Source organism: Archocentrus centrarchus, unplaced genomic scaffold (assembly GCF_007364275.1).
Source record: "Archocentrus centrarchus isolate MPI-CPG fArcCen1 unplaced genomic scaffold, fArcCen1 scaffold_50_ctg1, whole genome shotgun sequence".
NCBI lineage: Eukaryota > Metazoa > Chordata > Actinopteri > Cichliformes > Cichlidae > Archocentrus > Archocentrus centrarchus.
The window spans coordinates 207,490-235,139 of NW_022060273.1; the positions used below are offsets into that span (position 1 = coordinate 207,490).

At 41.0% G+C, this 27,650-nt stretch overlaps 1 pseudogene; it reads left to right on the top strand.

Moving 5' to 3' along the window:
* Positions 1–1,736: 1,736 nt before the first annotated feature.
* LOC115777349 (B-cadherin-like) lies at positions 1,737–27,593 on the top strand (annotated as a pseudogene).
* The last annotated feature ends 57 nt before the right edge of the window (positions 27,594–27,650 follow it).

The following is a 27,650-nucleotide window of genomic DNA, read 5'->3' on the forward strand; positions in this document are numbered from 1 at the left end:
AAAGTGGTCTTTGGTGAAAGTTCGCCAGGCTTACTGAAGGTCTTTCAAAGTTTTCCTTTGGACATTGGCTGCTTTTTCACTCGTTTTCTGTCAGTCTTTGTGCCTTTTTGTTTTTTGACCCACTTCACAATGGTTTATGACTCAGTCAAGGATAAAAAGGCAACTCAAGGGATGGATCAGTTTGTATCTACACATGACAAGTTAGCAAAGGACCAATTTTAAACTGGATCTTTAGATGCTTTGTTAATTGCAAAAACATATAATGTCTGTAAAACACAGTGGAGGCTCCATCATGGTTTGGAGCTGCATTTCAGCCTGTGCTGTTGGGGTCTTGTCAAAACTTATGGAATTATTAACATTAAAAAGGGGTAAATGGACTAGTTCTTCTTTATTCTGCACTCAAAATACCTTATTCAACATGTCTCATTCCCACCTTTCTACACCGAAGTGCTTTCTATCTAACATTCAGACTCCAACAGCTGGATCACAGAAAAATTTGAGGCTCAGTATCTTGTCCAAGGATACTTTGGCATGCAGACAGGAGCAGCCAGGGATTTAACTGCCAACCTTCCAATCAGTGGGTGACCTCCTTTACTGTACCGCCTGAGCTACAGCTCAGGTAGAAATATGATTAGATTTTGATCTACCTTCTGGAAAGCATCATATGGCAACAGCTTCATTTTTTTTTCAGCATGACAATGACCCCAAACACACTGCCAATGCAACAGCCCAGGATAGAAAAAATGGAGCACTATAAGTCATGGATTTGCACCTCAACATTATTGGGTATTGTGTGATTATTTTAAACTGAAAACTTAACAAAAAGCAGCCAACAACCAGAAAGTTGCCCAGGAGAGTTCAGGCTGTGCTGGATAAATGTGCTCATCCAAATACTGCCTTTCCATATATGTTTGAAAGTTTTAATAAATCACTGTATCTATTTCCCATTTAAATAATTAATTTTGCACAGTACTGTATATCACTGAATGCACTTGTATGTTTGAAATTGTCAAACACTAATTTTGATCTTCGTTCTCATTAGCAGACTACTTTTCATTGTTTCAAAGTGTCATTTTGTCAGTGTTGTCCCATGAAAAGATATACTTAAATATCTGCAGACATGTGAGGGGTGTACTCACTTTTGTGATACACTGTATATGTATATATATCTATATATCTATATATATACATTAATGAATTAATAGAACCCCACTTAACAAAACAAAAACCTTAATGACTAGACAAAAATTGCAGTTTAATTGATTAGACAGAAGGTTTTGCATTGGGGAAAAAAGACCAAAAAAAGGGCTCATGGTGCATACTGTCAGTCTACTGTTCCAGACAGGGAGGGGAGGAAAAGCATGGATGGATAAAGGAAGTGCACTTTTCTTGGGTATTAATTATTGATGTTTATCAGCACAGAGAATGACTTCAGTGAGTGAGTGTATTACAGCTTATTAGCAAATAACTGGTGGGATGCTGAGTAAAAACTGAAGTCAAGAAAGCTCCAGGCTTAAATGAGTGTCGTCAAATATATCAACTCTGTATTTGGGAATATTGCCCTTTTTTTAAATTAAACACTGACTTGTCCTGTATGAAAATAATCTAAAACCCCACTGGTTTTCAGACAGGCGTTAGTGGGGCATGGGGAGTGAGAGACGTTTAGAGGAAATGAGACTGAGATCTGCATAATGAGCTCAGACTCGGACCACTGCTGATAATAACGCTGTCAGCTCCTACTATCTGCTGTGCTACTATTCATTATTCATAAACAGAAACTACCTGTTTCTGTCTCCTCAGGTGCGTTCGGGCTGTATGACCATATCAGGAAACTGGATCCTGCGCACCTGTGGGCTGACGTCATATGCTGAAAGTACCTGAAGCAGAGCTTACTGAGCGCGTTCTCATTTACTGAAACTACCTTCACGGGCGACAGGAAGACTTTAGGAAGAGAGTTCGCAGAGGAATATAATTATTGTTCTTTTCATTTTTTGTTTTCGATCGTCTACTTGCGGGGAATACTAAAAAAGAGGATTTAGCCCGATGGGGACCGCTCGGTTCGCGGTTTTTGGTGCTTTCATCGTCGTTTTTCAGGTGAGACTTCCTCCTTTGGTTGTAATATTACAGTCGGCGTTCAGTCGATGTTCGTTTCTCTCGTTGTTTCTGTTTAAAGTTACAGAAGGTAAATGGTAGTTAACTTTACTTATGTGGTTGAATTTGACAACACCGTCTGTCTTAAAATCAATCTTCTTTTCACAGGGTGATTTTGGTGCCTTGTATACTTTCATTTTAGTAAACTAATACTTTTATTAGCCGTCGCACTTGCTGAGACTCTAAGTGGGCATTAAAAACTTGGGCAGACTTTAAACCTTTATTATGTAAACTGCTTCACAGCAGACTGGAATTAAGGCTTCCTACACAACTAGTTTAAAAGTGTGTATAAAAATTCGCCTACACCGTAGAACACACGCAGAACTTTGAATGTGTGTGTATTTAATATATTTTCATATCCCTCCGCCTCGAGCAGTCCGTTCTTCGGAGCGAGCCTCGCCCTGATCCGTTGATCACGTTGTCTGCAGGTTAATTTCCGGCCCACCGAGCTGTGGTTTCGTGTGCAAATACAGTTGAGCTTCAACTCCGGTCTGATTTGTCTTCGGTGTTTACATCATGAAAAGTTAACGGCCTGTCGTACAAGTGTTACATTGTTATTTCTGGGTTCCTTTAGAAAAAAGTAGTCTGGCGTGACATCTTTTTAAGTAATTCACATTACTGTTGCGTTTTGATTACTAACTTAAAGTGCCAGTCATTTTTATGATTTTTATTTTTAAGCCTTTAAAATGTGTGTAATTGCCAGCTCTGTCTTGTCTGACCAACAATCCAAAGCCGGAAGACGTTCAGCTTTTTGTGACCAAAGAAAAACCTCAAATTCAGACATTTTCAAAGCTGCAAACATCTAAAGTTTGTAGTTTTGGATATAAAAAAAAAAAAATTTAGTTATCAAACTCTATGCTCATACATTTTCCTCTTGCTTATAATTAGTCAGTTTACAATTGCAGGTCTAATTGAAACACCTTTCCTCCTCTCCTAGGTCTCAGCACTAGTGATAGCTGAGAGGCCAGCATGTGTGCCTGGGTTTGAGTCAGATCTGCTGGTTTTCAGAGTGTCCAGGCAACACCTGAGGCCGGGCATGAGGCTGGGCAGAGGTAAGAACAGCACAGGAATCTAGGTTACATACACAGGTACTTTGAGTGTTGTTTTTGTTGTTGTTTTTGCTTTTAAAATGTGTTTTGCCCTGTTGTCCTCAGACAAATATTGTTTTTGTATCACTGAAAATGAAGGTTTTAAAAAAAAAGCTCCTGACATGGTATAAATACTTATATATATATATATATATATATATATATATATATATATATATATATATATATATATATATATATATATAAAATAAATAAATAAATAAATAAATAAATAAATAAATAAATAAGTAAGTAAACTCAGAAAAATCTCCTTTTAAAAGAAAGAAAAAAAAACCATTTACGTCTGGACTTGGAGCTTCTCTCTTGAAATGAAATGTTGTGGTCTGTGTTTCCAATGCCCAGTGTCATTGCACATGAAAGATTTGTTTGTACAAAGCTGTGGCAGCATGCTACAGCCCTACATGGGATAACTGCTGCTGTAAAGGACTCCACGGGCCCAGATGGCCTTCAGCAGATTAGCTGCTCACATTGTTCTCAGCTGAAACCCAAACATCATCATGTCTCAGCTTGCTCTCGCTCTGCTTCTCTCAAACACTTTTACCTGCAGGTCAGGGCAGTGTCCCCAAGCCTGTTTTACAGGTTTGGCTATTCGAATGGTGTGAAACACTGAAAGAAAAGGAGAACTGTTTTCATTGATTTCTGTTTATATAAAGTAAATTCTCAGTGGACTGAAACTGTTTTTAAAATAAGATGTAGTTATGCATGTCTGCTGTAGCATGAATATTCACTTGTCTTTTATAATTGTCCCCAGAGAACAACTAATTAACCAATTTAATAAGAAAAATTAATTCTGATTAATAAAATAAACACGTGTGCAGATTCAGCTTGTTCAATAATATGTAGGCTGTTCAATTGTTTAGGAGGAAATGCAGACTGAAAGTTCATATTCAGGCATCAAAGGGAACCAAGCATTTATTATAGAAATAAAAGTTTAACCATTAGAGAAAATTTCAAAATTATTAAAAACCATCTCAGACGTATGTTCATGTTTGGCTGCTTTCAGCACTGCTGGTATTTGTTCAGACTTTCTCTCCAATTAATCTTTCAGCGTTAACTTCAAAAGTTGCTTCCTCCAAACCATCAACGTGTTTATTAGTCCCCATTCCTACCATTAATTAATGCTTCAATTACAAATAGTTTGTCATTTTGCGCCTCGTCATGGGAAAATGTCGTTTTCACAACTTTGGCTCGATGACCTGGCATTCAAAGACTGGCTTAACCCTCTGGAGTCCACGGACGCGCTGGCACGTCAAAATGACATCACCGATTTGAGATGACGTAGCACCGGGACGCTGCTGCCATGAATCCAAAGTGCAGACTTCAAACTACGTACCAGTTTTTAAATTACGTTGATAGGCCAAGTAACACAAGAGTTATGTCCAATAATTTATGCCATGCCTTTTCCTGTATATTGTCCTCACCTTCGATGCGCGTTTTGTGCAGAAATAAATGGCAAAAACGTGAGTTTCGTTAACAGGAAGTGCATGCTAATAAAAACAAAACAATTCCCGAGAACACCTTTTCTATTGGTGGAAAAATCTACCATATCAACCAATCAGAAAATTATGCAGTAACACGATGCATTTGGCTGCTGAGGAGCAGGTGAAAAAGCGGTAAAAGAGACACCATTACTGGCAGGTTTTGCCTGTGATGGGCACCTCAGTCTTGTGGAGGACAGAAACTGTTTTTTGAGGTGGCATTTGTCTAGCATCTTAATGTGAGTCCTGATTGCTCTGCAAATAGTTGTTCAAAAATACCTGAGGTCTTTCCTGTATTCCTGTATTTTATGTTTTTATGTGATTATAAGTCCAATGTATTATTACAGTATGTCAAAAATAAAAGAATAACTAGAAGCACTCAGAGAGCGCAAACCTCCGCCAAGGCCATAGGGTCACTGACGCTGTAATACGTGTATCTAAATGCTGTGAAATAATCTTTCATCTTTCCCAGACGCTAAGATCATCTGAGCAGTAAACGATAAAAAATAAAATGTCTTTTTCCATAATGGCGGTGTTCTTCTGGATCTAGCTCCATAACAGTTGAAGCTACATCAAAAATCCGCTAACACCTTACTGAATCAGTACAGCTTCAGCTACCATTTGGTGTTAGTTGCACATCTCTAGCTTTATTTGTCAATTTACACAAACACACTTTCCATGTTACCTATAATTTTCTACATTCTGGATCATGAGATCCGGAATCCAGATATGATCGTCGCCTCACTATGTTGTTTGATAGAACATGTGACTATGTTACACTCCAATTTTTTTCAGGCTTTTGTGCCTTGTGTTTCGGATTTAGAAGCTAAATTATTAAAATCCCCCTATCCCACAATAGTGAAGAATCCTTAAAATAAAAATTCCTGGATCCAGATCGTGATCCGGATCACTGCCAAATTTTAATCACCAACCACTCAACAAAATTTCATCGAAATCCGTTCATAACTTTTGGAGTAATCCTGCTGACAAACAAACAAACGTGACCGAAAGCATAACCTCCTTGGCGGAGGTAATTATGAAGCTAAAAACAAAAGTAGTCAAAAATGGCCAAATATACCCCGGACCCCAAAGGGTTAAGCCGATCATGGGGAATGATTGAGAGGCGTTTTGTAAAGTGTGCATAAAAAATATGAATTTGACCTGGAACGGTGTGACGACGATCAAATCACACCGAGCATCCACCGTTCACCAGCAGCGGATTCGCGTACAGGGAGCAGATCCCTATTTTGGTTTTTGGTGCTACACAAAGCACCGCAACTGCAACCTTAAGGTCAGCTACGAGCACAAGTATCACTGTCATACTTTTATTTATACATTTTAATCTCTCGTCTAGACTGTTGGGTGGGTATTCAGGGCACAGCTCTGGAGTGGTTCAGGTCATATTTGACCCAGAGAACATTTTCTGTTGGCCTAAACGATTTTAGATCATCCTGTGTACCTGTCGTGTGGGGTGCCTCAGGGCTCAATACTTGGACCACTACTGTTCTCTCTGTATTTGCTCCCCCTTGGTTCCATTCTTAGGAAGCATAAAATTGCCTTCCACTGCTATGCAGATGACACCCAGATTTACATGCCCCTAAAACAAAGTGACGCGAATGCCGTCCACACACTAACGAAATGTCTCGATGACATCAAAGCTTGGATGGCTTCAAATTTCCTGAATTTTAATGATAAAAAGACAGAGGTCATCATCTTTGGTCCGGGGATCACAGGGAGGGTCACTCCTGTGGATCTGGGTTCTTTATCTCAATATGCTAAGCCCACAGTCACAAATTTGGGTGTCAAAATGGATGAAAACCTGAAGTTGGAGGGTCAAATTAATGCTGTCTAGTTTCTTTCATCTGAGACAGCTCGCCAAAATAAAAAATATCTTGTCGAAAGATCACTTTAATACAGTGATCCACGCCTTTATTACAACAAGGTTGGATTACTGTAATTCTTTGTATTTTGGCGTTAATCATTCCTCACTGTCTCGTCTTCAGCTTGTACAAAATGCTGCTGCACGGCTATTGACTGGAACACGTAAGAGGGAACACATCACTCCAGTTTTATCTTCTCTGCACTGGCTTCCTGTTTATTTTAGAGTTCATTTTAAAATTCTTTTATTGGTTTTTAAGTCCTTAAATGGCCTTGCACCACCCTACCTCGCAGAGTTGCTGCATCTACACTCCCCCTCCCGCCTGCTTAGATCTGCTGACCAACTGCTGTTGGTCGTACCGAGGACTAAGCGGAGCGTCAGGGGGGACAGAGCGTTTGCCGTGGCAGCTCCCAGGTTGTGGAACGCTCTGCCTATGCACATCAAACAGGCCTCTTCACTAGCTAATTTTAAATCTTCTCTTAAGACCCACCTTTTTCACCTGGCATTCAAACAAGCTTGAGATGTTTGTATCGCAGTGTACTTATTTCTTATGTATCTATTTATTTTTTAGTCTAATTTCATCCTGACTTTTGATTGTGTATTTTATTTTTATTTTATTGTTGCTCTTTTATTTTTATGTTACTGATGCTCTTATTTATTTTTATATTTTATTGATGCTCTTATTTCTGGGTGTTGACTTTTACGTTTGTCTTTTGTTGTTTTTAATTCTTCCATGTTCAGCACTGTGGTCAGTGCTTACCGTTTTAAAGTGCTATATAAATAAATTGGCTTGGCTTGGCATACTTTAACAGCAAACCAGTATTCCAGTATTTTATTGGAAAATCGTCGGCTTGTGAAACTTGAATTTCATTGCATTTTGTTTATATTCTTAAACAAATTTACTGAGTCTTCTTGAAATGTGTTTGGAATATTAATGTGTATGAGGTCTTAGTCAAGACAAAGTCACAGTTACGCCTTCAAGTAAGTGGGATAAAGTTTTGTCTCTGGTGAGAGATGGGCTATCATCTTACATGGCTCAGTGCTGTGAATCCACCGCCACCCCAAAAAAGGCTGCTGCTCGGTTTCGTGCTGGTAGTAAAAATATTGTAGAGGTAGTAAAAATAGGTAGTAAAAGGTAGTAAATAGAATTCTAGGATTCCTGTATAAACCCTGTGGATGTAAGCGCTGTGTTTTACATCTATGCTGCCATCCAGAACTAGGAGCAGTCAAGTCATTCAGCTTTTACCACTTTCATGAAGGACCTACAGGTTATTTATCTGGAAGAAACAGTAATGAGTGTGCTTTCCTGTGTGGACTAAAGACTTGCCAGTTCTTTCTCTATATGCACCACATTTGTAATCTGTTTTTCTATCCTTTCCCAGTGCGCTTCACCGACTGCACAGACCGCTCAGTATTTCCTTTCAGCAGTGATGACAGTCACTTTGGCTTAAAGGCAGACGGTGTGTTAATGGTGAGTAGTGTTAACAGACTGGACTGCAAAACTGGAGTTAGTTTAAAAAGTGCAGTAAAGTTTGTGAAGAGTTGCTCTGATGAAGGATGCAGTGCCTGCATGTTGTGTTCCTACTGAGGGTTGTTTTAATCTTCCAGGTAAAGCGACAGGTTGTTCTTCATAAAGGACACCGGACCTTCTTCATCCACTCCTGGGACTCTGAAGGTCACAAAGTAACAGTTCCAGTCAGTGTGGTTTACCCTGAGCATCACCATGGGCACCATCACCATGAAGACCAGATAAACTACAACCATGAGCATCACAGTACTGAAGTGGACTCTGCTAACAGCACAGAGGCAGGTTTAGAGACACTGTTGAATGAAACATGAAGGAAAAAACATTTACATTAAATTTCCCCCTCGTGCTTCATAGTGTGGCAGCTTTTCAAGGAATAGAATAGAAAGCTTTATTGTCATTATACAGGATGTACAATGAGATTGGAGGACCACTTCTGTTCAGTGCCATGCAGTAGAAAGTCACATTTCCTAAAATATAAAATAGAACTTCTAAAAATATACAGAAAATAAAACAATGTATAAAAATATATACATTGTAAAAAAGTATTTACATTTAATAATAAAGATGATGAGTATTACACTAGTGCAGTGGGTCTCAAATGCAGGCCTCATGGCCCGGTGTCCTGCAGGCTTTAGATGTGTCTCTGCTTCAACACACCTGAGTCAAATATAGAAGTCATTAGCAGGACTCTGGAGAACCTGACTGCATACTGAGGAGATGATTCAGCCATTTGATTCAGGTGTGTTGGATCAGGGACACATCTAAAACCTGCAGGACACCGGCCCTCGAGGCCTGGATTTAAGAACCACTGCACTAGTGAATGAATATTGGTTATTACACATTATAGGGGCGATATATATTGATCGGTATGAATAATATTGCACAGAGATGTGGGTATTGCACAGTTACAGTGGGTGAGTGTGTGAGTTCAGGGTGGTGATTGCTCTGGTGAAGAAACTGTAGCGTGCAAAAAAAGAAAAAAAAAATCAACAATCAAACATACAACCAGGGACACAGAATCTTCAAAAAGTTAATGGTGGGAATAAATGAGAAATTGAATCTGTTTGTTCTGCATTGCAGCAGAGTGTACCTCCTTCCTGAAGGCAACAGCTGATACTTTGAAGAGTGCTATCACTCTGAATCCTCTCTGCCTTCTGGGTGGCTCTAACCCTGTACAGGAGGGCAGACTCCTTAACCTCATACCTCTAACCTCCTTTAATTCTTGAGGGTCAGAAATCTGAACCAACAGATTAAATAAAGTTTGAATTGAATACAAATACATACACTGATGAGCCTTTGGCCAAATGGCATCTGTATTTGCATTAAAGTTCTGAGATGTACTGAGACGTCAGTTTCTGAGTGATCTCCACTCCAAGCTTTGGCTGATGAAATGTCTGCATGTTTTCCCAGACTGCAACTGATCCACAAGTGCCTGTTCTGCACTTCCCCAAGTCTGCTGAAGGGCTGAGGAGGAGGAAGAGAGACTGGGTTATTCCTCCACTCGGTGTTACTGAGAGTCACAGAGGACCCTATCCCCTAAAAGTAGCTCAGGTAAGAACTGAATTACCGTGTGATGAATTTGACACTGAACGATATTTAAAATTTTTTTTTTTTTTTTTTGCACAGGATGTGTCTGTTGTTTCTTCAGTGGTGGTCATTGTGCCCCCCCCCCCCCCCCCCCCCCCCCCCCAGTCCTCCCATACAGTATAAAGTGGGAGGATATTCTCTGTCTGTGAGGTTTTACTTCCAGTCTATAGACTCCAAAACCAAACGGAGTCGAGTCATGAAATTTCCCATATGCATTCTTTACCCTTCAAAGATATGAAACAGGATATTCATATTTCTGGATGTTTAGTACCCTTTGTACACTTGGGCTCCATTTATCTCTAGTGGAGAGTAAACAGTGTCGAGGATTTCAGGCTGTTAATGCTATGATAATATATGCTAATTATATGCAGCCTCTTTCACATGCCTGATTGGCTAAGCCTAATCATGTGATCATATTGTGCTGTTATGGACTGAAATGGAGAAAGTGGAGATTCCCCAAATCTAGCAGCTGACCCCAGTCACTGAACAGCTGGTAGTTGGTACATGGTGAGAAACTGGGGAATCCCAAATATGTGAATACATTAGAAGTATGTTATATCAAGCTTATTGTTATATAAATAGACATTATGTAGTATACACCCTTGTACAAGAGTGCAGTAGGAATTTTCTGATTTACCATGGAAATACTTTGTTTTAGGATGCGGTTACCAAAACATATTTATAGAAATGTTAAAGATTATCACAGAATATCAGTCTCTTACAGTATGCTTAAAATTGTTTTGATGTAATGGGAATTGTTAATATTGAAAAAATATTTTTGCTAGAGTACGGCTAATGTTTCTCACTGTCTATTTAATCTATATACAGATGTATAATTTAAGCTTTAAATAATAAAGGGGTGAGAATATAATCAAACTGTTTATCAGAGGAGGGTCACATGTCTGATCTGCTGAAAATCAGTAAATGGGAAAATATTGGGAATAAAGATGTTTTTGTGTGTTAGAGCTCTGACTACAGTTCAGAAGAGAAGGTTTGAGGTGAGCAGAACAGGATGATGTGGAGTTGAGGGAGGAGAGAGAGCAATGGTGGAGGAGGAGGATGCAGAAGAGGCAGCTACAGAAATGAGGAGGAAGGGATAGTGAGAAATAATATGTACAATTGTCAAATAGTTTAAAGAGCTACTTGTGATTTTTTTTTTTAAATGTAAAACTAATTAGTGACACTAAAGCTTATTTAAATATTTTCTATATTTAGGTGTTTATAATGTTTCTCAGGTTTCCCCTTTCTTTAGAACTCTGAGTTTTGCTACACTGTAGACAGTAAGAGTGGTTTAACTCAGTGCTGCTGTTTTTTGTTTTCTTTCTTCCCAGATCCGTTCCAATGAAGATAAAACCAAGAAGATCTATTACAGCATCACTGGACCAGGAGCTAATCTGCCTCCTGTTAATCGTTTCACCATGGACAGAAACACTGGCAATCTGTATGTCACACAGCCACTCGACAGAGAGGAAACAGCCAAGTACACAGTAAGTTTCCCTCTTTGTCCAGATGTTTTCTAAAGTGTATGTTATGTATGTAGAAAATGAACAGATGATGAAAGTTCCTCTGGTCATTATTCTTGGATGCTGAGATGTTTTTATTTTTGTGAGTTTTAAAAAAGAACACAATCATCTCACAGCATCTAAATGAACTAATATGCTGATAAGAAGTCTCTTCACTCTTGTTTCTACAGTTTTACAAGACACTCAACTTTTGCTTTGATTGAATTGTGTGTAGATTGAATCATTTACAGGTGAATCTGAAACTTTCTGTATTAAAACCTTCTGTGCAGTTTGAAGCACATGCTGTGGGAGACGGAGAAGGAGTCGCTGAGGAGCCCATGGAGATTATAGTCATGTGATTGACCAAAACGACAACAAACCTCAGTTTATCACTCAGTACAAAGGAGAGGTTCCTGAGGCCTCTGCCGTCGGTATGTATAGAGGATTTAGTTACATTTGTTGACATATTTAACATGCAAACTCATTTTGTGTTATTTTTGTTCCTGTTCTTAATTCTTATCCATATTGGAATTTTCCCCAAGTCCACTATATGTAATGAATTTTAAGATATTAAACTTACAGAAAGATAAAATGACACCAAACTGCACCAGAGATTGTTAGGCTGCAAAGATATTAGCAGACCTTTTGCACTGAGTCCATTTTAATTTGGTAAATCTCTTAAATGAAACATTGTGAAGACCGTTAGAAACTTATGCTCCCATTTCTGAATCCCTTCTCCTCCAGGGTTTGAGCTGCTCACGGTTGAGGCCATAGATTTGGATGAGCCAAATACTGACAACTCAGATATCCGCTACCGTATTCTGAACCAGGATCCACAACTGCCCAGTGCCCACATGTTTGAAATCAACTCAATCAGTGGAACCATCAGAGTTGCTGCTGCTGGACTCGACAGAGAGGTGAGCCTTGTTAAACATATTTAACACACGAGTTTCCTTTTACACCCAAGTGCTGAAATGATTTCATAATGACTCAGAGCCAGTAGTAACATTTGTGGCTACAGAGATGGAAGGCAATACATTTGTGGTTTTTCAAGGAATAATCCCATCAGTAATAGTTTTATGCCAACCAACCTGAAACCATGAGCTGAGATTTTTTCTTCAGGGTGATGTTACTGTCAGGCCTCTGGAGAGACTAATTCAGTAGACTGTAAGTTTTTAGGTGTGAGCCACAGACCGGTTTAGTGTTTCCATGTAGTTTCCATGGACCAGCCTTCAAGATGTGGTGGACAAAAGTCAAAATAAAAGATACGACCATAATCAAGTGATATTTTCTAAGTATAATAATAAACATGAACGTATATTAGTATGCAACTCTATCAGCAGCGTCCTTGTAACATCGCACCACAGCATGAACAACATCCCCTCTGCCCACAGTGCTCTCTGGTTGCCATGGTAACATTTAAACATGCCTTCAAAATAAGAGGCACAAATACAGTAGAAATCGCCTCAGTCAGATTCAAGCCGCCTGTGGAATTTCATCCGACTTGTAAAAAAATCCATCTGAATTGGAAGTCCGATTAAAATCAGATTCTTCCCACTATCCAACAGTTTGGGGTCTAATACCGAATTTCGCTGCAATTACTTCTGCTTCATCTCTGGATTTGCTTCTGCAAATTTTATAATCTCATACTTTTGCTCGTAAGTGCGAGTTTGTAGCTTAGCTTGCCTCCTGCGCTTGCAATGACTGTCTCCAGTGACATGAACTGATATAGACATTAAAGTGAACTCCAGGAGTTGTTGCGCATGAACGAGCCGATGCATGGAAGTGGGTGGACTGGAGCAGAGCAGGGCTGCTAAACTCATTCTGCTTATGGGTCACATTTAGTTGGGAATCATTTACAATGGGATCAGATTTTTCATCCAAGGTATGACGCTGAATCAGTGTGAGCCCTGAGCTTTTTTTCTGACTCATTTTTGCTAGCCTGTGGGTTAGCTGGGTTCGGCACATACATAAATACAAGCTTTGATTTCACATAGTGGCTGCAGAGCCGCGGTGTCGAGCACCTGAGAGTGTCAGCTTGGCTATGTCCGCCTCACTGCTATCCCCGGTGTTGCTAAATATAAATCGTGTGGACTAGTTCTTATATGGCGCTTTTCTACTCTAGGTGAGCACTCAAATATTTAAACAAGTGTTATGTAGGTCAACCAACCGATTTCATTAGCCAGGCATGGGAACCAGTGAAGCTTGTGGAGTTTAATTTTAGTGGTGACATATCACATGACCGAGACAAGCGTCTTGATACATCAACAGGGAGTCGTAGACGGGTTTAAGAGAGAATCCGCCCATTTTTCAAAATAAAACATATTTCAGACTCAGAAAATAAATAAAATGGAAATAATTTAAGTTATTTTTTTTAATTGCGACCTGGTACCAAATGACCCACGGACCTCTGCCATACAGTAAAGGTTCTCCGCACCCCTGACCACAAACAGGGTGCTGCAACAAAAACAACCTTGTGATTTAATAGTTAAATTTAAAAAGGTGTGACACAAACTGGAAATGGATTACGTTCTCTTTCAAAGTAAAACTTGTGCTTTTAATGCAGAAACCAAGATGTTTCATGAGGCTAAACTTTTACTTTAGAGATTGATATTCTTCTTTTCTGGTTTGCATCACATTTTTCACATTTTGCAGTTTCACTGCTGGTTGGTGAGTGTTTTCTAGACAAGTCAGCAACTTGCAGCTGGTATATTTTAAGTTTGGCCAAGGCTAATATCTGTTAATGCCATCAACTTTGTAGGTATTGGTCTTAAGGAAAAAAAAGCTGTGTTAGAGGTGTGTAAATTGTTGTCAATGTTTCTTCCTTCCTGTTGATGAGTTGAACTCCCCTAACAGTCCCTGTCTCTTAACAGAAATACCCACAATACACTCTGACAGTAGAAGCAGCAGATATGAAGGGAGAAGGCTTAAGTGGACAAACAAAAGTAATCCTCACGGTGACGGACAGCAATGACAACGCTCCGGTCTTCACTCAGCTGTCTGTAAGTTTGAAGAACTTGTAACTGGAAACTTCCTGTTTAACTGCTGCCTTTACACTCTGTTAAAGCAGAACACATTCAGTCTGCATCTAACTGGCTTATTGATGCTGCACTCACATGTTGGCTCAGCAAAGACCCACAATAGAACAAATTAAGTCCACATGTGCGCACTCTAACACCTGTACAACATGTGCTGCATTTTATAAATGACTGCACAGCATTCAATAGCTGACATTAATTAAATTTAAGTACTAATTATTATAAACTGTAACTGCTCATGTAGTTGACAGCTAGTTGTCACAGGTGAAAGTTTACTTAGCTGTATCAGGGCTTTCAAATTGTTTTGGAGTAGCAGGGGGGGCATGCCAAAGTAGCAGGCGCCTTATGACCCAGACCGAAGCCATGACCGCAGCAGACGATATGAATAGTCACATGGCAGTCGTGAACCAATCAAATGGCTCACATTGAAAGAACGTAAATATTGCTACATGGCGCTGGAAATGGAGACGGCGGACGGCGCAAAGAATTTTTTTTTTAGGAAGATTAAAAAGTAGATGGCGCAGAGTGGTGGAGTAGGTGGAAAATGCGCCTGCCGCCGGCATAATTTGAAAGCCCTGTGAATATTTTGGGGTGCATCATACCCTGGTTTGAGTGCTAGGGCTGAAATAGAATGTGAGCACTGTGGTACTTCAGAGAAATATGAAACTGTGATCATGAAAATATTAATTTTATATACATACTAAATTAGCTGGAAATTCATGACACTGGCAAAAGTTTAAATGATGCTGAATGTGTCAAAACAACCAGCAAAGAAACTGTAATGAGCAGCGATGCTGAGTAACTAATGGTAGGCTGCTGATACGTTTCATGATGTGGTGTGTTTGAAGTCGCTGAATGATGGGTGGCTGTTTCACATTCTTGGGGTTTTCTTTCACACTCATGAAATGTGAGATTTCCTGTCTGACATAAAATTGTTATTCAGATTCTTATGTGCAGTTTACACTGCTGCCACCTCTGGCTGATTGTTGCCATGACTTGTGAGTTGTGGCTTTGTTTCCTGTGATAAAAAATATGTAGATCCACTATGGGAGTCCCCAATAGACAACTAAGCTTTCATTGTGTGTGTCTAAACGTGTCTCAAAAAAGTAAAGAACTTTGTGTTTGGGAAATTATTTGTTTCTTAGGAAAGTCCATTTGTTTATCCATAATTGCAGGGGCCATTCTGGGATCAAACCTTTAGGGGGGCCCAGCCCCCAGTCATAATGTCATGCATGCAGTTCACAGTAACTGATATTAATGAAATGTGCTACTTCCAGATTTTCAGATTTGCAAACCTCAATTGACTACACATTACAGTGTTACCTTTAAAAGCAACCTAATTAGTTGGACCTGACCTATTGCAGTGTCTAAGAATGATTCTGAATGAATGAGCAGTTTTCACTATAATACTGGATGTGGGGTAGAGTTATCAAACCTCAGGAAAAGGCTGACCAGAATTTTAAGTTAAAGAACAATTTGTGAAAAAGAGAGAAAAATGCACATTGTCTCTTAATCACATGCAATAGATGCATAAACTGATCCATATCAATTTTTTTTGGGCCACAGCAGATTTTATGGGCAGTGGAGAGAGACAGGAAATGGGGGAAAGATACAGGGGAAGACACGCGGGCAAATTAGCGACAGGCCGGGCCTGCACCACAACGTGGTATATGCATGTGGTCGCCGGATTCACCACTAAGCCACCCAGGCGCCCGATTCCTATCAATTTCTATCAATATTCAAACAGTAACAATATTAACAGGTAACATCCCTGTTGCCTTGATCTGGAGCTACACTGTAAATAAACAATGACGCCAAATCTGACCAAAATAGAAACTAAGGAACTAAAAAACTAAGACGCTTCACAAATATCGACATTTTCCAGAGCATTCAAAGCGTACGATGGGGGGCGGGGGGGTAACACCCAGCGTACGCTTTTCAGATAGTTAGAAAATGTCGGTCGGTCTGTGTAATTTGAGCACCGATGGCGGAGTCGTCCACGCCACTGCACCATTCTGTGGTCTGCAGTGATATGGCCTCACGTCTGGTGGTTTGAATTCTCTAAAAGAGTCCATCATCGATTCACAAAATGACTCTACTGACGATATTAGATGTGAACAAGCTGCAGCAGGTGTGGAAAGCAGCCAAAGCCGCCGGAGATGAATTCAACAAGAAGTGGAAACATTGTTCCAAAAATGGAAACCGTACGCAGTGAACCACAGAAAACGATGATGGATTTTAATCTACGTGTTCCTGGCCTGTTTTCATCTATGCTATCCATCTATCTGGCGATCAGCGGCCGGCACTGTTACCAACTTTTGTGCGACTTTTGCTTATATCGGTAAATATACTGTTGCACAGGATTTATGAAGGGGTATATATAAAATGAAGAAATTACTTGTTCTTACATCGTTAATAAAGAATGTATTGTAGCGTCTGTTAAGACGTTGAAGAAGATGGCGAGAGATTGCCAGCAAAAGTTGCTCTGTTATTAACAATTAAATGGTTGCTGTGTGCCGCAACCACGCCAAAAACAACAAAACGGGACTCCCTCTGACTCTCTCTCCCTTCGTGTGCACACATATGTTCAAGGACCACCAACACGGTGGGAAATCACAGAACATCTGCACAGAACCATCAAACTTTAACAGAATCGCTACAATATGAAAGTCACTTTGCCAAAAACTGACTGCAGCTTCTACCATGTGACAGAAATGTTCTTTATGACTCAAAATGAATTGATATCATTCATAAGAGATGATGGTTGAGATATGTTTGACAGATTATAGGCCCACAAGTCATTTACAACAATATAAATACCAGCAATAATTTTTTTGGGCAAATACCGGAAATCACTTTTTGGCATAAGACCGGCTATTCAGATGACAAATCGCTCCACTGCCACTGTGTACAGTGTGGCGGCGTGTACATTTACATGCATGCAGTGCAGCACACATTCACATTAAAATTCAAATCAGTTTATTGCATTCTATAAATTCTAATATTTAGGTATATCTGTTAATTACAGGGTGTACCCTGCATCTCGCCCTATGACAGTGCGTCTCACATAGTGGGGCGCGCCCCCTTTTTGGGGGGGTAAAGACCCTACAATAATACAAGTAATTACAATACCAAAGAACCAGGTGAAATTAAATGTCATGAGTAAATATCAACATTTTCTTTGTACGCTTTTTTGGGGTGTCTGAAAAAGAGTACGCTTTGTACGCTCTGGAAAATGTGTATTTGTGAGTCATCCCTAAAATAATAAAGTACATGAGCTCCTTGGCTGGCAAATTCCAGCAGACTAATGGATTTGAAAGCTAAAATTAGCTATTTAGAAAGCAAATATACATAAGCAGACACTTTAAATCCCAGCAATGCCTTCACATTTTCAACAGTTTGCACTTTTTCTATATTTTAGGTGTGAATTAAATCAGCACCACTAAAAAAGTGTCTAAACACCAAATGGTTCCACATTTGTTTGGAAAATGGAAAATTTTATGTGAAGCAACAGAGGATGCTGGTTGCGCCCACATAAACAACCTTGTTTGGTATTGTTTATTAGATTGGATGACTGAAGTCTGAAGAAGACACATTGGCAATTTAACAAGTTATTCATTTAACAAACAGGGGGCCAGGCACCACCACCTCATGCTGGTCACCAGCTTGGTGTCACACTGGGATGGCTTCCCATTCTTCAGTCAGCCATCATCCAATAAGAATCAATAGCAGAGTAAGATGTTTGGTATTGACGTAGAAGATTTGGCAAGTTTTTCATGGATGCAGCCCACATACTCTGCTGCTCAACCCACCAATGCATTTCCCTTACCCATGTGGCTCCATTTAAGGGGAAATAAACGGGCTTTATAAGACTTATTGCCAATAAGTATTGTTACACCAAAGAAATAACTGAACACAAATTTCCTTACTTTTTGTGTGAAGTTTGTTGTACAGGGAATACTGAGTCTATTCTATCTGAATAGAGTACAGCACATGTAAAATGTTCTGATGCATTTAAAAAGCAAATTTGAAGCATGTTGAATTCATTTTATTCAAAGCAATTCCAGAACTGAGCAGTAATTAATGAACATAATATGATAGAACCGACGACAAAACAAAGCCATTATGCTCTTCATTCCCACTAAGGAGGTTTTTTTTATTTCCATGCTTTAACCCATCTCTTATTTTCTCACAGTATAATGCACTGGTGGAAGAAAACAAAAAGGATGTTGAGGTTGTTAAGATGTCAGTAACAGATGGTGATGAACCCCAGTCTGCAGCCTGGAATGCTGTGTTCAAGATCATCAGTGGTGATCCTGAAGGACTTTTCACAGTCAAAACAGGACCTAACAAACAGGAAGGAATCATTTCTACTGCCAAGGTGGGAAGAAAAACAGGAATTCATTGATGCTGAACATCTCCCAATATTATCAGTGGATATTTGCTGTTTTTGATGGAGGCATTTTCTGTGATTAGTTACAATTTAAGAAAAATCTGTCATCACTCTCATGGTCACCCCCACAGGAGCTGGACTTTGAGAGGAGCAGCAAGCACACTCTGTTGGTTACAGTGGAGAATGAGGTTCCTTTTGCTGTTCCAGTCACCACTTCCACGGCCACAGTGGTGGTGAGCGTGAAGGACGTGAATGAAGCTCCAGTCTTTGATCCAAAGGAGAAGCTTGTGGTGAAACCAGAGGACCTTGCTGAGAACCAAGATGTGGTGCAGTACACCGCTTCAGACCCTGATACTGCACGCAAGCAGACAGTCTCGTAAGTCACACTGGGAGAAAATGCCTCGTTTGAACAACGTTCTAGAGAACATGTACCACTGACCTCACAAGTACAGCAGTTTCTCTAAAAAACTGCACCTAACAAGGTGACAGTGGTTTGAAATTTCTCAAATGAAGTTTCCAAAGTGTGTCACATTTCCCTGTTACAGAAACATTAAATTTGCAGGTGGTATTTTTAAGTGAGGAAGAAGTGATATTGAGATTTGTATTGTAAATCAGTTTGGTTGCAGTTTCCTTTCACTTGCTCAGCATTGTTTCTTTATTGTTGGAGATAAACTTCACAGTAGCATCTTTTGCTCTTCATGTGTTTTGTTGAAGGGGGAAAAATATATATATTTCACTTCTGGCATGAAGAAAACCTGGGACTGTTTATCAGTGAGATCAGCATCAAACCACTGTTAACCTCGTTCACACAGCAATAAATGATTTGGCTTACAGTCATTCATAAAGAGGTGGATCTGAACATTTGAAGGTGAAACTGTTTGCGTGTGTGTAGCTTGACAAAAGTCACTTGTTTGATTCCAGCTGCAGATGGTAATCACTTCAGGTTTGCATATATGTCTGTATATTAGGGGTTTTAATCCCAGCCAGAGCATGAATGCTAGACTCCCCAAGCTACCCAAGCCTACCTCACAATATGAGCGAGGAAAACAACTGAAGCCATACTGGTTCAGACGTCGCCCGGATTAACAAGGTCCACGTCAGGTGTCGAGGAACCAAGGCATACTGACAATAAGTGGGCTACTGGAACTAGAAGGATACGGCACAAGTGGACATGAGATGAGAATTGCGAACTGTTAGAATGTTACTACACATGTAATCCCAGTGAAAGGGTTTACATGAAGAGGATGTGGGACACATGGATTCTTCGACACCCAACATCCAGACTGACATCGAAACAAGTCATAGCCCAGTGTTCCAACATCTGCAAGAAGAAAATGCTACCACAGGTTGACAAGGTACAACACACTGCAGCAAGGGTAGGATCTTCTCCACACTCCCAGATTAGGCTCCAAGAACAAACGGGTACATCGAATGCAAGAGCAGCTGACCTGAAAGAAGATCATAGCTTAGCTGGAAACCTGGACCACATACCCTCTGAAAGTCTACCAGAAGATGCAAATGCAGCAATACGGACTTTGAAACCAACCAGCTGATATATGCCATGGCAGCAGTGATCCTTGAGATACTTGGTTATAAGATGAACAGCCACAAAGAGCAGTACCCTCCATGGAAAAGACTAGAGGCTAAGATCAAGGCAGCACAGAGGGAAGTTAGCCAGCTATCAGAGCTGCAGAAAAGTCTGAAAAGGGTGCCTACGAAGTACAACAGGCTGTTTGTACCTGGGGCCTTAGAGACTGCCAAGCAAAGACTCTCAACCTTGGCTAACCACCCCCACCAAGGCTGGAGATAGAGGAGAAGGATGCAACACACAACACCAATACTCAGTGGCTGCTGGATCTAAGAGCAGACTGCAGTGACCATCACAGTGGCAGAAATCCAGGAAAGAGTCTCTCACATTGAAGAGCTGGACAGCACCAGGCCCTGACATGGTTCACACCTACTGGCTAAAGAAGCTAACTGCACTCTTTGAGCACCTGTCAGCACAAATGACACACCTGGAATGGTTGACCAGATGGTCTTGGTCCCCAAGGATGCGTGCAGTCTTATTTATTAATTTTGTCAGTTTAGTTATTTCAGTGATCAGTGTGGATTTCTTTCAAAAAGGGTACCAACAGTTTTTGTTCATGTCTATATATCCACTTTCTCTCATCCAAATATAAATATACTACACAAATATTTCTCTGAAAAACAAACCGAAAAATGATTCCATTGGTTCACTGAAATGTACCAAAAGTAGAACTTGGAGCTTCTCAGCTCAAAGGGCAAGAGGCAGAGTACACTCTGGACAGGTTGCCAGTATCACACAGCCAACACAGACACAACTATTCACTCTGACCTACACCTACGGACAATTTAGAACCACCAATTAATCTAACATACAGGTCTTTGTACTGTGGGCAAAAGCTGTAGTAGGGAGAGAGAAATGCAATGTCCACACAAACCCCAGCTGGCCATCTGTAACTATTATACTGAATAGTTTTACACTCTAATTGCCCACTTGGTTTATTTATAAGAGCCCCAAACATGATGCATTAGTCTGACATTTTCTTATCTTCTACTGGTTACATCTCGAAAAGTATTTAGTGTGAACCCTGTAACACTTTGTGTGTAATTGCAGCTAACGTGCCGCTGTGTATTTAGCCTGAGATGAAAAAAGTAAAGGATAAAGTGTCACTGGGCCACACTGTGAAACATGCTAATTGGGATCATCCTGCCTGCACAGTATTACCATCTTTCTGTGACTGTCTCATCAATGTACAGGTACAAGATGATCAGTGACCCTGCAGGCTGGCTGAATGTGGACAAGGACACAGGCCTAATTAAAGTGAGAAGATCCATGGACAGAGAGTCCCCCTTTGTCATAGACAACAGATACATCGCAAGAATTGGTGCATATGATAATGGTAGGTGGGAGGCGAGACTGACGCAGACTATCATTTTACTGAGACACTGATATCATTTAGTTGATCACTTATGATTGTGCTGGAATTTATGTTGAGAAAAAATGAATTCCACACTAACGACCTTTCCTGGGACGGTCATAGCTAATAACATTGTAGCACTTAATTGTCTTTTTTTTGTTTGTTTTTTAAGTTTGTCAGTTATATAAGAATGAGAAGTCCAGAGGATCTGTGGGCATTAATATGGACTTGATCTCACTTTGTTGATGGAACCTTCCTCTTAATAAATGTTGTTCTCCTGATGTCTGTTCTGTGACCAGATGCAGTCCCAGCTACAGGAACTGGTACTCTGATCATTGAGCTGGAAGATGTCAATGACAATGCTCCCACCATTGATCAGCGTGAAATCCAGGTGTTGTAATTCCCACTAGCTCAGCAGCTGTTTTGTGTCTAATTGTGGTGCAGAATGGGTGTGTTTGTAAATCCCATCCTGATCCCGTCCTGTACCGACTTCAGGATGGGATCAGATAAAAAGTGGAACCAAGTGTGCAGTCATGTGATACAGCACATCAGCATAAAGAAAAGCTTCACTGTGACCTTGTGTTTCCTCAGGTGTGTAACAGGGACACAGTTCCTCAGCTGCTCTCAGTAACAGATAAAGATGGACCAGAATTTGCGGCTCCATACTCAGTGTCTCTACAGGGCTCGTCGAAGGCCAACTGGACCGCTAGGATGAATGGAACCAGTATGTACACTGTGGACATGAGACGAGCATAAACTGATGCTATCCAACCAGATTTTTCAAATTCATCACTTGTGTTCTGATGACATAATGAAAATATTTTGTGCATTGTGTCCTTGGGCAAGACACTTAAACCACATTGCCTAACGGTAGCGCTGGTCTCTGGCTGCATGACCGCAGATGCTCGTCTCTTAATGAGTGATCTGGAACCATCATTTCGTTGTGCGCACAATTGATGAGTTCAAACTAACATCTAAAGATTAAAGTTTAGGTCACACAGTTTTCTTCACTGAGGTTAGAGTGATTGGTGTTCAAGTTAGAGGACAGTGAGTGCTGCCAGAGAAGAATTAAAAAACCCTAAAGCAGCATATGTACAGGGAAAAAAAAAAGCTTTAATGAGGTGTTAAACTTTGGTGAAAATTAGACAAAATGACAAAAATGAATCAATACAGGGCTGTAAAGTAAATTTTCTGCTGTCTTGTTTCAGGAACAGGCATCATCCTGACTTTATCCACTGAGCTGCCCAGTGGAGAGTACAGTGTGTTACTGAGAGTGGGAGATAAACATGGCCTGGAGCAGGAAAACACCATCAAAGCCAAAGTGTGTGACTGTAAGGGAGCAGAAGTGACGTGCACTGATCGTGCTATAGGGGGCACCAGCCTGCCCCTTATCCTGGGAATACTTGGAGCCATCCTGCTGCTTGGTGAGCTGCGATGGATTGAAGGATGCTTCCCATATTTTCAGGGATATCTTTTTTTCTGGGGTGTTACATTTACGTTTGTGACCTCAGGACAGTGCATCTCTTTACTTTCCAGCCAAGTAGGATTTTGTTTGTGTGCTTAACTTTGTGCTCTGTGTCCAGCGCTGGTGATGCTAGCACTGCTGTTTGCAAGACAGAAGAAAGAGAAGAAAGAGCCGCTGCTGCAGGATGATGGCATCAGAGACAACATCTATTACTATGATGAAGAGGGAGGTGGAGAAGATGATCAGGTAAATGATGGACTTCAGCTCTGGTTATAATCAAAGCTGCACCCAAAACCCTCAGGAGCAGAAAACCTTGGAAGTGATGTCAGTGTGTTTATTGGAGTGTTTCAGCTCTTTGAGTTTAAATGTGTGTCCACTCCAGTTATCATTACATTGTTAAAAAGGCTCAAATCATATTTGTTGTATTTCAGTGATTTGGCTCATTTTTAGTGATAGAAATGTGGCAGAATAGAGAACAGGCCTAATGCAGTTAGTGGATTACAGAAGTCCAGCAAAAGTATTCCATGTAACAACTGCATCATTAAATCACTTTCCATCAGGACTATGATCTGAGTGTTCTCCACCGTGGTCTGGACAACCGGCCCGAGGTGTTCAGGAATGACGTGGCGCCAAACTTCATGCCTGCTCCTCAGTACCGGCCTCGGCCTGCCAACCCAGAAGAGATCGGCAACTTCATTGATGATGTGAGTGAAAGAAACATAATCCAGCATGGTTACAGTGTGTGCCTCCTGTGGGCTCCCCACCTGGTTGGGTACAGTGTGTTGGTTGTCAGTCAAGGGTGAGGCCGTGGCAGTGTGATCCCCAGTTGTTGAGGCTGCCACTTGGGACATGGAACACCACTTCTCTGGTGGGGAAAGATCCTGAGCTAGTGCGAGAGGGTGAAAGATATCAGCTGGACCTAGTCTGCTAGAGAGGGGCCGGACTCTGTTCCAGTCTGGAATTTGCTTTGGAAAGAAGTGATGGGGAGGGATAGGGATTTTTGTAACATACTAACCAGAGTTTGTCTGTAACAAACACCATGTTCAAACATGGAACTGGGTGTTCACAAGTGCGTGTGGCACCGTGACACTCTAAGTCTCAGGTCGATGATGGGGTGTTTCTTTGGCTCGGCTGTTTCAGAGTAAAACTTGAAGTCATATCCTGTCATAACAGGGACCAGACGGTGTCCTCCGGTTGTGGGGATCACACTACTCCGTCTCCTGGAAAGGTCTATGCCAGGATACTGGAGACAAGAGTCCTCCTTTCCATTGTCAAATTGAGGAGGAACAGTGTGGTTTTTATCCTGGTCATGCAATGCTGGGCCAGCTCTTCCTCCTCTTGAAAATATCCAAGTGTGCCTAACTAGTTTACATGTGCTTTGTCACACTTGGAGAAGGCATTTGACCACATACTTTGGGGGGGGGGGGTGACCTGTGGGCAGTTATATCAGGTATCTTGGGGTGGCAGGGGCTCAGGAGGTAGAGTGGGTAATCTACCAATCTGAAGGTCACTTCCCGACTCCTCCAGTCTGCATGTTGAAGTATCATTGGGAAAGATACTGCACCCTGAGTTTCCCCAATACATCCCGCTGTGTGTTTGTGTGTGTGTGAAGACAAGGTGAGAAAAGCACTTGTATGTGTGTAAGATTGGGTGAATGAAGCTAGTGGTGAAAGGCACTCTGAGTGCTCAGAAGCTCTTTAAACAGATGTGGACAGAATTGTTGGAACCGTTCTGTTAAAGGCAGAAAAACCCACAATGGCCACAGAAACGACAAAAGAAATTCACTGAGAATTACCTACTGAAAGTCAGACATCACCTTTGAATTGTGATTCAACAGAATAATAAAAGAACTAATGAAACTGATCTGGGTAAAAATGAAGGCACCCTTAAAAAAAGACCATAGGGATGTGTTAAACTCAGGTGTGTCCTGCAGCATCACAGGTGTGTTCTGACTTGTAATCGGTCAATCTGCCTATTTAAAAGGTGAAAAAGGGTCACTGTGCTGTTATCATGGTGTGTACCACACTGAACAGAAAGCTAAGGAGAGAGCTGTCTGAGATGAGACAATTATTGACAAGCATATTAAAGATAAAGTCTACATGACCATCTCCAAGCAGCCTGATGTTCCTGTGACTACAGCTGCATATATCATTGATGTCTAATGTCCACGGGACTGTAGCCAACCTCCCTGGACGTGACCACAAGGAAAATTGATGCCACATCGAGGAGAGTTAATACAAATGGTAACTACAGAGCCCAGAACAACTTCCAGAGAGATTAGAGATGAACTCCAAGGTCAAAGTACATCAGTGTTTGATCGCACCATCCATCGCTGTTTGAGCCAAAGTGGACTTAATGGAAGACGATCAAGGAGGACGGCGCTGTTGAAAGCGAATCATAAAGGGAGAATGAAATTTGTCACCATGCATATTGACAAGACACACAGCGTCTTGGAGAATGTCCTTTGGACAGATGAGACTAAACTGGAGCTTTTTGGCAAATCACATGAGCTCTGTTTACATATGCAGAACTGAAGCCCACAAAGAAAACACTGTACCAACTGTGAAACCTGAACATCAGGGGACAATGAAATCTGAAGATGATCAAGAGCAAAATGTCCTGCCCAGTGTCAGAAAACTCTCTCAACTGCAGGTTGTGGATAATGAGCCAAAACACAACTAAAAACAGCCAGAAAGAAGAAAACGCTGGACTATTCTGAAGTGGCCTTCTGAGAGCCCTGCTCTAAATCCTACTGAGCATCTAAAGGAGCTGAAACATGCGGTCTGCAGAACGTGTCCTTCAAACCTGAGACAGCTGGAGCAGTTTGCTCATGAGGAACGGGCCAAAACTGTTAACAGGTGCAGAAGTCTGTGTTACACAAATCACTTGATTGCTGTGCTTCCCTCAAAAGGTTGTGGAACAAAATATTAGGGTGCCATCATTTTTCCCCTAGCCAGTTTCATTAGTGTTCAATAATTCTGGAAAAGAAAAAATGCATTACTTTTGTCAGTTTCGAGTTATATCAGTGACCACTGTGGGTTTTTGTCTCTATAGGAAGCGTACCAACAACTTTGTCCATGTCTGTAACTCGTTGCTACGAGTCATTTGGTCTACCCACAGTCAGAGCTTGATCTACAGTTCTGGAATCTTTCTGGGTGAGGTGTTCCAGGCATGTCCTACCAAGAGGAAGCCAAGGACATGGAGACATGATGTCTCTTGGCTGCCTGGGAACACCTTGGTGTTCCTCTGGATGAGCTGTGGGAGGTGTGGTCATCTCTGCTTTGGATGCTGGTCTCCTGACCCGGCCCTAGATTAGCAGCAGAGGATGGATGGACGTCATGTCTGTGCTTTAATAACTTTGACGTTCATTATTCTGTTTATGTAAGGTAGCTGAAACACGTCATGGAAAATTACTATTAAATGAAAACATGTTCTCTGCTCCTCAGAACCTGAAGGCAGCAGACAACGATCCCACGGCGCCCCCCTATGACTCCCTGCTGGTGTTTGACTACGAGGGGGGTGGCTCTGATGCAGGAAGCCTCTCGTCTCTGAACTCGTCAGGCAGTGGAGACCAGAACTATGACTGCCTCAATCAGTGGGGCCCCCGCTTCAAGAAACTGGCCGACATGTACGGAGGAGGTGAAGATGATGACATGCTGTAAACGCGCCGTGTGGCTGCGTTTGTTTAATATGTGAAAGCAAGCCAAGAAAGCGACTTTCAGCTACACATTAGTGGGACGCTTGTTTCTGTTTGTGTGTATTGTGGTTTGCCTTTTCACTGCAGTCCCATTAGCAGGTATCAGCCACTGCTCAGAAGCCAAAGGATGAGTTTTTGTTTTTTAAATCCATGAGTTGTGTTTTGAATGCTTCGTCTCTGAATGCCTTTTTTACATCCCCATTTGACCTGTAGGCTAAAGGCTAAAATGCTTTGTTACTTTTCTGTTGAATGAGTGCTGGAGCCACAATGCACATATTAGAATCTGCTTGAGCTTTCTGGGTGATGACAGAGACTCAGAGGTTTGTCAGTCACACTGAAAATATTTGCTTATACTAGCAAACATGTTTCTGTTTGTTCTGTAGGGTTTGTGCTGTTTTCCATTTGTTTATAAAGTAGAAATGATCAAATCCAGGAAGCTTCGCAGTGCCACAGCACCCTTTGACCTTGCGCTCAATGAGTTATGAATAAATGCTTTTTAAAATTGTTTCTCAGGCATCTGTTCAGTAAATGTCTTTATTACTATGTCAAAAACAATCTTAGAGGTACTTTATTAGAAATGCTTTGTGAAATTAGGGTTTTTTCTTCATAAAATTGTCTTAATACAACAGTGGATTTGTGTGTGTCTCTAATTTCACTGTTTATTACTAACTGCATTAGAGTGCAGCAAACAGCAGTGACACAAAGCTCCATGTGAGAGAAATGAGGAACCACCCTCCAGTTTTCTCACTATGGCAGGCCAGATTTATCCATGGAGCTGATAAATGTTAGGGCCTCCCTTTTCTCCATCTAATGTCGTGTTGCAAAAAAAAGTGAATTTGCTGTTATTTTCATGTAATAAAAAACTAGTGAAAACTGTAAGG